Source organism: Geotrypetes seraphini, chromosome 2 (assembly GCF_902459505.1).
Source record: "Geotrypetes seraphini chromosome 2, aGeoSer1.1, whole genome shotgun sequence".
Lineage (NCBI taxonomy): Eukaryota > Metazoa > Chordata > Amphibia > Gymnophiona > Dermophiidae > Geotrypetes > Geotrypetes seraphini.
The window spans coordinates 418,736,143-418,749,219 of NC_047085.1; the positions used below are offsets into that span (position 1 = coordinate 418,736,143).

Below are 13,077 nucleotides of genomic sequence, written 5' to 3' on the forward strand. Positions count from 1 at the left end.
AGCAAATTGATAAACATTTATTTGCAGATATCCAAAAGCTGTGAAAGAAAGGGATGTACTGTTGCTGAGTGATTTCAACCTGCTGGATGCGAATTGGAAAGTTCCGTCTGTGAAATTGGAAAAAAGTAGAGAGATAAATCGGTTAGCGCGCCTTAATAAAAGGACCCCTTAAAGACAAGCATGCAATACTTGAATACAGATTCCTACTGAAACCACAAATTTTTTACAGTGAAATAAATCACCAAACAATAACAATTCATATTCTGCTCTTTTCACTGGTTTTCAGCATTATATCTGCTTAATTTCTCTTCTCCTCCCTGTTTCTTACTAAAAAAAAATATAAAAAAGCACAAAAAAATCCTTCTCTTTCCTCTGTTAAATCTTATTTCTTCTTCCTGCAGTTTTGTTTAAAATACTGTGTTTTAGGTGGTATAGAGCCTATATTTCTGCCTTAACAGTAGTCTTACTTATAGTCCCACCAACCCCACTATTCATATATAGAGACCCATATAATCAGGACTTCACAACCAATCAAGATGACCTTTATTCTATGCAATCACTGTGGTGCTTTAATTCCAAGACATACTATTTGGAGGCTTAAGGCTTGCCCCATCTGTCTTCAACTTGCCAGTATTAAGGAGGAGCTCTGCAAACTTAAACAGGAATTGAATACAATTAAAGCAGCTTCCATCACTCCACAAAATCATACCAACTTACCACCTCTACCTCAAAGAATAAAACAGCCCAGGAATAAATGGGTCACAGTAGGCTCAGGAAGACTGCGACATGTAACACAGAAACATCCACCTTCACTAATATTACCTCTACAGAATTCCTTCGCTCCACTAGTGCACTGCGATACTCAGGAAAACAGAAGGGAGGTGGGACTGGAACCATTGAAGGAAACTCAAGAGAACAAGAGCACCCTAAGTACAAATAAAAAAGCCAAAAACAGAAAACTATTACTGTTGGGGGGATTCCATCATCAGAGGCATTAACCTTGGAACACAAGGCGAGGAGTCCAAAATAGTGAAATGTCTTCCAGGATCCTCAGCTACCAGGAGTTCCAGGCAAATACTGACTATAATTAAGGAAGAAACTAAGGATTTTAACACTGATGTTGTTATCCATCTGGGAACAAATGACCTGGCCAACAACTCCACACTTGCAGCACAGAAAGCTTTTCGGGAGCTTGGTGAGGGCGTGAAACCTTTTGTAAAGACTTTAGCTTTTTCTGAAATACTGCCTGCATATGGAAAAGGAGAGCAAAGAATGAAAAACACAGAGGACTTTAATAGATGGCTCAGAGCCTGGTGTCATCAAGAAGGCTTCAGGTACATAGGAGGATGGGGAAATACATGGAAGGACAAGAAGCTATATTGCACTGATGGGCTACATATTACTACAGCAGGAAAAAGAAACCTTGCAGAGAAATTTAGACAATATTTTTCCAGGCATTTAAACTAGAAGGTGGGGGTGGTGTATGTACGAAGGACAATTATAGAGACCACCCCCGGCAAAAGAAAAGATGTGATAGTAGTAAAGGCTGCAACATAAGCAATATCAGCAACTCATTTCTTAGTATTGCAACGGAAAGTGAAACGACACAAAAATCCATACGAAAAAGGAGATTATCGCTGAAAAATAGCGGGAAAGCGATGACCACAAATGCTCGCAGTCTAAGCAACAAAGTTCATGATCTGCAAGCCCTGATATTAGAGGCAGATCTAGATATTGTTGCTATCACAGAGACATGGTTCAGTGAATCACATGGATGGGATGCAAATATACCGGGATATAATCTTTTTAGGAAGGACAGAGATGGTCATAAAGGTGGAGGAGTAGCTCTCTATGTAAAGATCAATATCCAAGCGACCGAAATGCAAGGGACCTGGGGAGAGGAAGAAGCGATATGGATTGCTCTGAAAAGAGAAGATGGAACTTCTATCTACGTGGGTGTAGTCTACAGACCTCCGACTCAATCGCAGCAAATTGATAAGGATCTGATTGTGGATATCCAAAAGTTTGGAAGGAAAGAGGAGGTTCTGCTGTTGGGAGATTTCAACCTGCCGGATGCGGACTGGAATGTTCCGTCTGCGGAATCGGAAAGAAGTAGGGAGATTGTGGATGCCTTTCAAGAGGCTCTGCTCAGACAAATGGTGACGGAACCCACAAGGGAAAAAGCGATATTGGATCTGGTCCTCACAAATGGAGAGAGTATCTCTAATGTTCGAGTGGGTGCTCACCTGGGTAGTAGCGATCATCAAACGGTTTGGTTTGATATAACGGCTAAAGTGGAGAGCGGCCGCACGATACTTAAAGTCCTAGATTTCAAACGTACGGACTTTAATGCAATGGGAAAGTACCTGAAGAAAGAGCTGTTAGGATGGGAGGACATAAGAGAAGTGGAAAGACAGTGGTCTAAGCTGAAAGGAGCGATAAAAATGGCTACGGACCTTTATGTGAAGAAAATCAATAAAAACAAAAGAAAAAGGAAGCCGATATGGTTCTCCAACCTAGTGGCTGAGAAAATAAAGGCGAAAGAGTTGGCGTTCATGAAATATAAAAAAACCCAAGAAGAGGAGAGCAGAAAGGACTACAGGGTGAAACTGAAAGAAGCCAAGAGAGAGATACGTTTGGCGAAGGCACAGGCAGAAGAACATATGGCTAAAAATGTAAAAAAGGGAGATAAAAATTTTTTCAGATATATTAGTGAAAGGAGGAAGATAAAAAATGGAATTGCTAGGCTAAAAGATGCTGGGAACAAATATGTGGAGAGTGATGAGGAGAAAGCAAATGTGCTAAACAAATACTTCTGTTCTGTGTTCACAGAAGAAAATCCTGGAGAAGGACCGAGATTGTCCGGCAAAGTTACACGAGAAAATGGAGTAGATTCTGCGCCGTTCACGGAGGAGGGTGTTTATGAGCAACTTGAAAAACTGAAGGTGGACAAAGCGATGGGACCAGACGGGATCCATCCCAGGATACTAAGGGAACTCAGAGAGGTTCTGGCGAGTCCTATTAAAGACTTGTTCAACAAATCTCTGGAGACGGGAGTGATTCCTGGGGATTGGAGGAGAGCGGATGTGGTCCCTATTCATAAAAGTGGTCACAGGGATGAAGCAGGAAACTACAGGCCGGTGAGCCTCACTTCAATTGTTGGAAAAATAATGGAAGTGTTGCTGAAAGAAAGGATAGTGTATTTCCTTGAATCTAATGGGTTACAGGATCCGAGGCAACATGGCTTTACAAAAGGTAAATCGTGCCAAACGAACCTGATTGAATTTTTTGATTGGGTGACCAGAGAGCTGGATCGAGGACATATGCTAGATGTAATTTATTTGGATTTCAGCAAAGCCTTTGATACAGTTCCTCATAGGAGGCTGTTGAACAAACTTGAAGGGCTGAAGTTAGGACCCAAAGTGGTGAACTGGGTCAGAAACTGGCTGTCTGACAGACGCCAGAGGGTGATGGTTAATGGAAGTCGCTCGAAGGAAGGAAAGGTGACTAGTGGAGTCCCTCAGGGTTCGGTGCTGGGGCCAATCCTGTTCAATATGTATGTAAGTGACATTGCTGAAGGGTTAGAAGGAAAAGTGTGCCTTTTTGCAGATGATACCAAGATTTGTAACAGAGTAGACACCGAAGAGGGAGTGGAAAATATGAAAAAGGATCTGCAAAAGTTAGAGGAATGGTCTAATGCCTGGCAACTAAAATTCAATGCAAAGAAATGCAGAGTAATGCATTTGGGGATTAATAATAGGAAGGAACCGTATATGCTGGGAGGAGAGAAGCTGATATGCACGGACGGGGAGAGGGACCTTGGGGTGATAGTGTCCGAAGATCTAAAGGCGAAAAAATAGTGTGACAAGGCAGTGGCTGCTGCCAGAAGGATTCTGGGCTGTATAAAGAGAGGCGTAGTCAGTAGAAGAAAGAAGGTGTTGATGCCCCTGTACAGGTCATTGGTGAGGCCCCACTTGGAGTATTGTGTTCAGTTTTGGAGACCGTATCTGGCGAAAGACGTAAGAAGACTTGAGGCGGTCCAGAGGAGGGCGACGAAAATGATAGGAGGCTTGCACCAGAAGACATATGAGGAGAGACTGGAAGCCCTGAATATGTATACCCTAGAGGAAAGGAGAGACAGGGGAGATATGATTCAGACGTTCAAATACTTAAAGGGTATTAACGTAGAACAAAATCTTTTCCAGAGAAAGGAAAATGGTAAAACCAGAGGACATAATTTGAGGTTGAGGGGTGGTAGATTCAGGGGCAATGTTAGGAAATTCTACTTTACGGAGAGGGTGGTGGATGACTGGAATGCGCTCCCGAGAGAGGTGGTGGAGAGTAAAACTGTGACTGAGTTCAAAGAAGCGTGGGATGAACACAGAAGATTTAGAATCAGAAAATAATATTAAAGATTGAACTAGGCCAGTTACTGGGCAGACTTGTACGGTCTGTGTCTGTGCATGGCCGTTTGGAGGAGGATGGGCAGGGGAGGGCTTCAATGGCTGGGAGGGTGTAGATGGGCTGGAGTAAGTCTTAACAGAGATTTCGGCAGTTGGAACCCAAGCACAGTACCGGGTAAAGCTTTGGATTCTCGCCCAGAAATAGCTAAGAAGAAAAAAAAAAAAAAATTTTAAATTGAATCAGGTTGGGCAGACTGGATGGACCATTCGGGTCTTTATCTGCCGTCATCTACTATGTTACTATGTTACTATTATGTAGTCCACAATTTATAGAGACCAAGAAAAAGACAAACAATACAAAGGAAACTTACATACACTTCCCCCTCCCCATTTGCAGTTTCCCTACTCGCGATTTCACATAATTGTGATTTTTTTTGGGGGGGGGAGGAGGGAACCCCCCCCCCCATATTTTTATCTTCCCCCCGGAATCCCGGCCTTACCTGGTGGTCTAGCTGGTTTTCGGGGCAGGAGCGATCTTCCGAAGCTCCTGCCCCGTGCAGATAGCTATTAGGAAATGGCTGTGGGGAGTTCCCGTAGTCTCTCGAGAGACTACGGGAACTCCCCACAGCCATTTTTTAATGGCTATCTGCACGGGGCAGGAGCTTCGGAAGATTGCTCCTGCCCCAAAAACCAGCTAGACCACCAGGTAAGGCCGAGATGCCAGGGGAAGGCGGAAGGGAGGCAGGGGTGGGTCAGAGATGGATATTTGCGGTTTTTCGCCATTTGCAGTCCGGCTTTGCCCCTATCCCCTGCGTATAACGAGGGAGAAGTGTATTTCAAAGAAGACAGCATTGTTTATTTATTTATTCAATTTTCTATACCATTCTCCCAGGGGAGCTCAGAAGGGTTTACATTAATTTTTTTTCAGGTACTCAAGCATTTTTCCCTGCCTATCCCAGCAGGCTCACTATCTATCTAATATACCTGGGGCAATGGTGGGATTAAGTGACTTGCCCAGGGTCACAAGGAGCAACATGGGTTCAAACCTACATTCTCAGAGTACTGAGGCTGTAGCTTTAACCACTGCGCCACACTCTCCCCTGGAGGACAAAGTTGGCAGCCGGTTCGTATTAAGCTATAGGAAAGGCTATCAATCTTTTTGCTTATGTTTCATTGTATTATGTTGATATTGTGAGCATAATATCTATTACATGAATGTTTTATCATGCCGGTAATTATGATGCATCATCTGAACCTATGAACACAAGAATACAGGGACAGTCTGAAGGTCCATCAAGCCCAGCATCCTGTTTCCAACAGTGGTCAACCCAGGTCCTAAGTACCTAGCTAGATTCCAAGTAGTAAAACAGATTTTATGTTGCTTATCCTAGGAATAAGCAATGGATTTCCCCAAGCCATCTCAGTAATGGACTTCTCTTTTAGAGAATTATCTATACCTTTTTAAAACCTTGCTAAGCTAACTAATTGCACCACATTTTTCGGCAATAAATTCCAGAATTTAATTACACGTGTGAAGAAATATTGTCTCCAGTCTCTTTTAAATCTACTGCTTAGTACTTTAGCTTCATCACATGCCCCCTATTCCTAGCATTTTTGGAAAGAGTAAACAAGCGATTCACATCTACCCTTTCCACTCCACTCAGTATTTTATAGACCCTCTCTTCTCCAAGCTGAAGAGCCCTAGCCGCTTTAGCCTTTCCTCAAAGAGAAGTCGTCCCATTCCTTTTATCATGTTCATCGCCCTTCTCTGTACCTTTTCTAATTCTGCTACATCTTTTTTCAGTTATGGCAACCAGAATTACACACAGTATTTGAGGTGCAGACATATCATAGATCAATACAAAGGAATTATAAAATTTTCATCTTTGTTTTCCATTCATTTCCTGATAGTCCCTAACATTCTATTTGCTTTCTTAGCTGCTGCTGCTGCACATTGAACTGAGGGTTTCAATGTATCCTCTGGAATCAGTAATAGAGAGTTGCATCCCCTGAGGTAGCCAGGGCATAGTGTGTGGGCCAGGGCACTAGGCGGCATGTCTCCCAGGGTGCAGTTCTGGCTCAGAAAAGTCCCAAATTATGCAACTGAGACTGTGTAGGGATTGAAGTCTCGAAAGGCATTTTTCACTTCTTGCCCTTAGTTGATGTTAATAGCATGGGCTATGTATACAGACTAGCTTACCTGCAGAATTCCAGATTTTGTTGACATGAGTTGAATGACTGCATGTTAGGAAAATGACAAGGCGCACACATAGGTAAACGAGGCAGCTAATGCAAAACAGCCCTCGGTCCAACTTTGAATAGAAAATATTTCACTCTCTGGCCTTTCTGCATGAATAGACCCATTGATTGAGAAAGAAAAGAAATTCCTATTATTGGGAGGTTGTCTTTTTTGTATGTGTGTATATTTTAAATCCACAAATGCATGCATTTCACTGAGACAGAGGTCAGATATCCTCTAGGTTACTTTTGTTCAGGCATAGCACACAAAACTTTTACGATTCATGCCAGGACAAAACTGGATTGGCTGCTCTTGTTGAACCTTCTTCAAACACACATGCTCTTTTAAACTTTCTGCCCACTGCCCTCGTGTTTTTCACAATAACAGATCATTAACCATGAGGTGAGTGGACCTCAGCCTTTGAATAGACTTGCTTTCTCATTGCTGACTCAAAGGCTGACAGGGATGCCAAATTCTCAGTCTGGTTGCTCTGGCATTCTTTTGGGTGCTAGTTATATCCTTTCACAAGATTCTGGGACTGTTAATTCATATCTTCTCTTGTCAAGATTCATGCATATATTCAATTTCTGTTTCTGCAACTTGCTGGACATTAAGCTGCATCTCCAAAGCAAGCAGCAAAATGGAAATTGTTATTACTGCTGACTAAGAGAACTCTGGGGTCTACAGTCTTATTGCTTTATAAATTATTCACTGTGCTCAAACTACTTTTTAAAAGTATACCTGCTTAATCAATATCTATAAGTCCTGTCTGTGTGGCATGAAATTTTTTTAAACAAATTTTTATAGGTCAGTTTCAGAATAGTGGTATGAGAAAATTGTAATATCTTCGCAGATGATATAAAGGTGACCTGACATTTCACATTCAAATACAGTAAAATAACACTGATTTGTTAAGTATAAATATGTTGAATGTGTACTTTAAACATTAGTACACAGAAGCAATGATGGGAAAGTGCTTAATATGATTGTTATACTGACAGCCTTAAGTACCAACCTGCAAAATGCTCACAGACTCCTACCCCTTTTTTGTGAAATTTTGCTACAGGAGTGAGCCATTTAAATCCTATCGCTCAATTTGGCAAGAATTCCTTTACATATAATTGTAATGTTTTTAGTTTTGTGTCTTTGTATTGTCTAGTCTATTTTTTGTCCAAGGTTCAGGCCTCAGAGGCAGTGGGAAACCTTAACAAGACAACAACCAGGTGGTGCAGAAAAAGTATATAGGAATAGGCTTTTATGCATTCTTTTTATACATTTATATACATCTTATTCTATATATGTATTCTAAGGATTTTATATGTGTGTATCTTATGATTATTTATGTCCATTTTTAGTTGTCATCTGAGGAAGGCAATTTTTATGGCCAAAACCCGGATCCTGGTTGGGACTTTCCTAGGATTCTTTTCATCTGGGACTTCATATGGTCTTTATAAAGGCCTAGGACTTTTACAGCTTATATATGTTGTTTAAAATAAATGAGACTAACATCTTTCTTGCCTCTTTGTTGTGTTCTTTTTCCTTTTACAAGTATAGAACATATAGAGCTGCTTCTGTGTATGTATTAAAAAATGTGGCTGTCCTTCTGAAAATGGCCGAGGAAGGATGTATGTATGTGTATGAGGATATGAGAGCAGAGCAGAAAGAGCTTGTGTATTTCTGAATGGATAGGTGTAGAGGAGAAGAGTAAAGGAGGATCAGGGTATTCTAGTCTATCTTTATAGATTCAAGTTTATTCTAAAAATAATACTTTCAGTGTCACAATTTGGTATCTGTTTGAAGCAATGGCTCTCAATTGACATGGAACACATGTTTATCATATTTTTTGAAAGTTCAGGGCTTTGCAGGATATTCCCCAGTACTATGAAAAAAAAGGTCTTTTGTTAATCTTAAGTACTGTTTTGGTGGGGTTTTTTTTGTTTTAGGAATAGGAGTAATTTAATCTGCTTGCAGTGACATTCTAAGTAAAAGGTCTTTTGTTAATAAGATATGGGCAGGGGTCATTCAGTTTATTTTCACTAACATTCCCCAGGGTCAGATTTGTTTAATATAATATCCCAGAATCCTTTGTTTGCATTCTGGATATGCCAACACACTAATGCTGACAGCCAGCACACAGTAATGTAATGCAAAACAGGTGAGGCTCACTGGTAGCGTTGCTGCCTCTGCACCCAGAGGTTGTGAGATCAAATCCCAGTGCTGCTCTTTGTGATCCTGAGCAAGTCACTCAATTCTCCAGTGCCCACCGCTTTGAATGCCAAAGCCACAAAAGGGCAGTATACAAGTCCCCATTCCCTAGTTTGTATGTTCCCAACTAAGACAAAGTGCAGAAATTAAAAAAAGGCTTAATTTTGTGTGACAGTAGCAGAACTCAAAGATCATTCATGGCCCAATTAAGAGGTCCCGGGAAATGTTAAGAGAGAGGGTGTGACAAGATGGCGGCGGTGAGTGAGTTGCAGTGAAGCGGCGCAGGAAGATCGGGTCGATTGCGGGACGTTTGCAGGAGCACTTTTTTCTTACCCTTTTCTTGAGAGTAATGCCGCCGAAAAGGAAAGGGGTGTTGAGGGCCGTTTCCTCGCCGGCCTTCTCTTCGATACCCATGCAGCAAGCTATCCAGCAAACGGTGGACCGCTTCTTTACGACTCAATCGACGGCAACCCGAGCTATCGGAGGAGGTGACCCGGTTTTGGGAGAAGGCGGTGGAGAGCTTTTCTCCCTTTCGGGGAGTGAAATATCTTTGTCCCCTCCGGATCCTTTCATCCCCATGTGTCCTGCTACTGCCGGGGTTCAGCAGCGGGAGAGCCATGACCCCGGAAGGGAAACCATGGGGCTGCCCGGTGAGGGCGCTGAACCAGAACGAGCAAGTGCAGGGAAGCTGAAAGAAGAACTAACAATCAGCATATCTACACCAACATCAACGGAGGCTTCCTTGGGAGATATCTAGGTGCTTCTACAACGTATGGAGGCTTCTATGGCTAAAAATACTGAGGAGGTAACAAATATTAACTTTAAGATTGATACTTTAACTAAAACTATTGACTCAGTTAAATTGGATTTCTCAAGCCAAAACAAACAGATACAGGAGGATATACAACAGCTTCAAATGTTTAAAACAGCAATAATTAAAGATACAGGAGGATACACAATAGCTTCAAATGTTTAAAACAGCAATAATTAAAGATAATTCCTCTATACATAGGAAATTAGAGCAATTTGAAAATCATAATAGGAGATTGAATCTTCGTATATTGAATTTCCCAATTTCATCTGGTATTCCGCCTATTGATTTCTTCAAAAGATATTTGATTGAAAATTTGGGAATTTCTCCTGAAAATATTCCTCCTTTAAATAAGATTTATTATTTGCCAAACAAAAAAATTCCTCTGGAAAAAAATGTTGGACAAGAGAAAAATAATGGACAAGAGGAACAGATTGACTTTGCCAATGTTACTGCTCTTTTGGAACAAACTTTGAATCCAGATACTGCAAGAACTACACTTCTAACATCTTTTGTTTTTGAGCAAGATTTAAATATGATCTTAAGATTATATTTTAAAAATTCTCAAAAATTATTTGGGGCACAACGTATCTGAATTTACCCAGATGTTTCTAAAGTGACTCAGGAGCGAAGGAAATAATTTCTTTCCCTACGACAAGAAACACTTAAATTGGGTGCTACATTTCTTCTAGCCTACCCCTGTAAATGTTTGGTAAGGTACTTGGGAGTCAAATATGTTTTCTTTTCTTCAGAACATTTAAAGGAGTTTCTAAGAGTTAAAAAGATTACTAAGAGTTAAAGGATTACCAAGGTATGATGTAGAAAGGAATAAAAATATAATTGGAGGGTAGCCGCGCCTCACTAAGCCTTTTCCTTTAAATTAAATTCTTTAATTTATGTCTCCAATATTATATGATTATCACACACCCTTTTTAGTGGTCTAAGGAAGGGATAAAATGTTGTATTTTCAAATTTGAATTGTTCTGTTCAAATCTGATATATTATTTTGACGAAATCTGTTTTCTTTCTCTGTATTTCATGGAACAAGATTACGCTTGTAAATTTAAATAAATAATTAAAAAAAAAGAGGTCCCATAAAACAGCCCCTACAATCTCCTTCAGCTCTGACATAGAGCACAGATGTTAAAAAAAGAGTCACCATGAATTCTCCTTGAGGACTGCAAACCATTTGTGGTCCAGTAGGCCACAACCCTCCCCACCAGCCCTGATTTAGAGCATACATATTAAAATCTCCTCCATTCTCTACTCCTTCAAAGAATAAGTTCTAGGACAGTCCTGCCCTCATCCTCCTACTGCCTTGACGTCTTGACTCACCCAGGAGTCTGAGGGATGTGGGGACAAGAGTGATCGCCATTCGCTCCTATCTTAGAGACTGCTACTATTAAAATGCCACCATTTGACCCCTAAATAGTAGTCCTGCAGTACTACATAAGGAAGGGAACCTTATCTTTATGTTTTTGCTCTACTGTGTATCAGGACTCCTGCGGCATGAGAGCTTTTTAAGTCTTAACTCTACCACATGAAATTGGACCTTTTGTCAATTTTTTTGTGTGAAAACAGCCTGTGAAGTTTTTTATGCTCTCATTGTCACTAGTTTTGGCATTAATGAGCTGTTGTATATGAATTTTCATCTCAGCAGCTCATGATTGCAAATTTATTTTTGTTTACATTTTTGAAAAGTTGTCACATAGGTTGTACAGTGATGAAAAATGATACAATTCACAAAACCCATTCCCAACTCTGTTTGCATATGTAGGCCTCCATTATAACAATTGCCAGGACATTTTTTCCAGCAAAAAAGGTACCGGTACTCAAATACCAGACCATTCTTCAGGAGTGGAGTGATCACTGAGGGATCCACCCCACAGTGGACAGTCCTCCTGCACTCAGCCAAAGAATCCCTGAAACGGCAGCACTGTGTGTGCAGAGCTTGAGCTCTTTTATTAATACTTGGGGAAGATGGGTCATTTTTACCAAGCAATATAAAAAGGTGCCAGTATTCAGTACCCCTGAGAACCCCCTCAAAAAAAGCCCTGACAATTTTTTACCTTAGTCTATGTTTCTAATTTCCCCATTCTCCTCAACTTCTTTCCCAACTTCCCCACTCCATCACCATCACACTAGTCTGTTAATAGTAATCCACTTCACACACCACTTTGAAAGGGTTTGCCGAGTTTATCAAAGAATGCCAACTTTTGCTTTCTAATGGCCGCAATTTTCCATAATAACTGAGCTGCACGGCTAACCATGGGTGAGGCAGACATGCTTTTGATATAGATACAGGGATGAAATTAAAATAAAAATTGTAGGGTACATTTTCAGCAGGGGTTCCTGTATATAATTTGAAACTTCTAATGTAGACATTTCAAATTATAACAAACAAAAGAAGAATCCAAACAAGGTTGCAATACACGAACAGCAAGCAAAGAACAAAAGAAAACTGCAGACAATATGTACAAGATGCATAAAATGAATAAAGAATTTTTTAAAAAACAAAATGCAGGCTATATTTATTATACCAAATCTTTAAATGTTGTCACTATTATCACCTTTTTACAAACAGTCTGTGTTTCGGAGACCACGCCTTCTTCAGGGGTGGTTAAGGATTAAGACAAACCACAATTTAAATTGGTAATAAACAAAATGCCTGTGTATGCACAATGAATAAAATCCAACTGTACAGTGCAAGAACGATTATTGGTCTGACCCAGTAAGGCTATTCTTATGTTCTTAAGGAGAAGCGAGAAAGGTCTTAGATGCTGGCTCCTAAGTTTTTGAGCCTTAGCATGGCTTCTACTTCATTGCAAATGGAGGTGTGCAGCTGCACAATGCTGACCTCATTGTAAGATCATCAAGGTGCACCTGCAAGGTAGAATGCCACAATTAAAATATGTGCTCAAATTTGAACCTATGACCTCTGGAATATGGGAACAGGGCTTTTACCCATTGAGCCACAGTAGCTTTCACTAATTTTTTTCCCTCACATCTGATATAATAGCTTGGAGAGCTGCTAAGCTATGATCTTCTCAGGTATGTTCACCTTCACATGGCTAGGATCACTAAGCTCTCATGGTAGGAACCCCCATGTCTGAAAGGAAGCATTTTTTGGTAGCTGATCCACTTTTATGGAACCCCCTGACAGGGAAGGGGGTTGGTGTGGGCAGACTTGATGGGCCTTGGCCCTTATCTGCCGTCACTTTCTATGTTTCTATGTTTCTATGGAATTTGCATCTTTGTACAAGTCTGAAGCAGATTAAAAAGTATTTGAAGATGCATTTATTTCTTCTTGCTTTTTCTCCTGATTAAATAGAACAAGCAGTACTGATTATGGGGATAATGCTATACTTAATTGTTTGTTTGTTGTATGTTTTATCTGCATTTTATGATTGTTTTTTGTT

General features: G+C 40.6%; 1 long non-coding RNA gene across 1 annotated transcript in view; it reads right to left on the reverse strand.

Moving 5' to 3' along the window:
• LOC117355707 overlaps nucleotides 1-13,077 on the reverse strand; it is a 42,763-nt gene continuing 29,686 nt past the window's right edge. The window contains exon 3 of the long non-coding RNA XR_004538437.1: nucleotides 1-107. This is a non-coding gene — a long non-coding RNA (uncharacterized LOC117355707). The remainder of the gene's footprint in view (nucleotides 108-13,077) is intronic.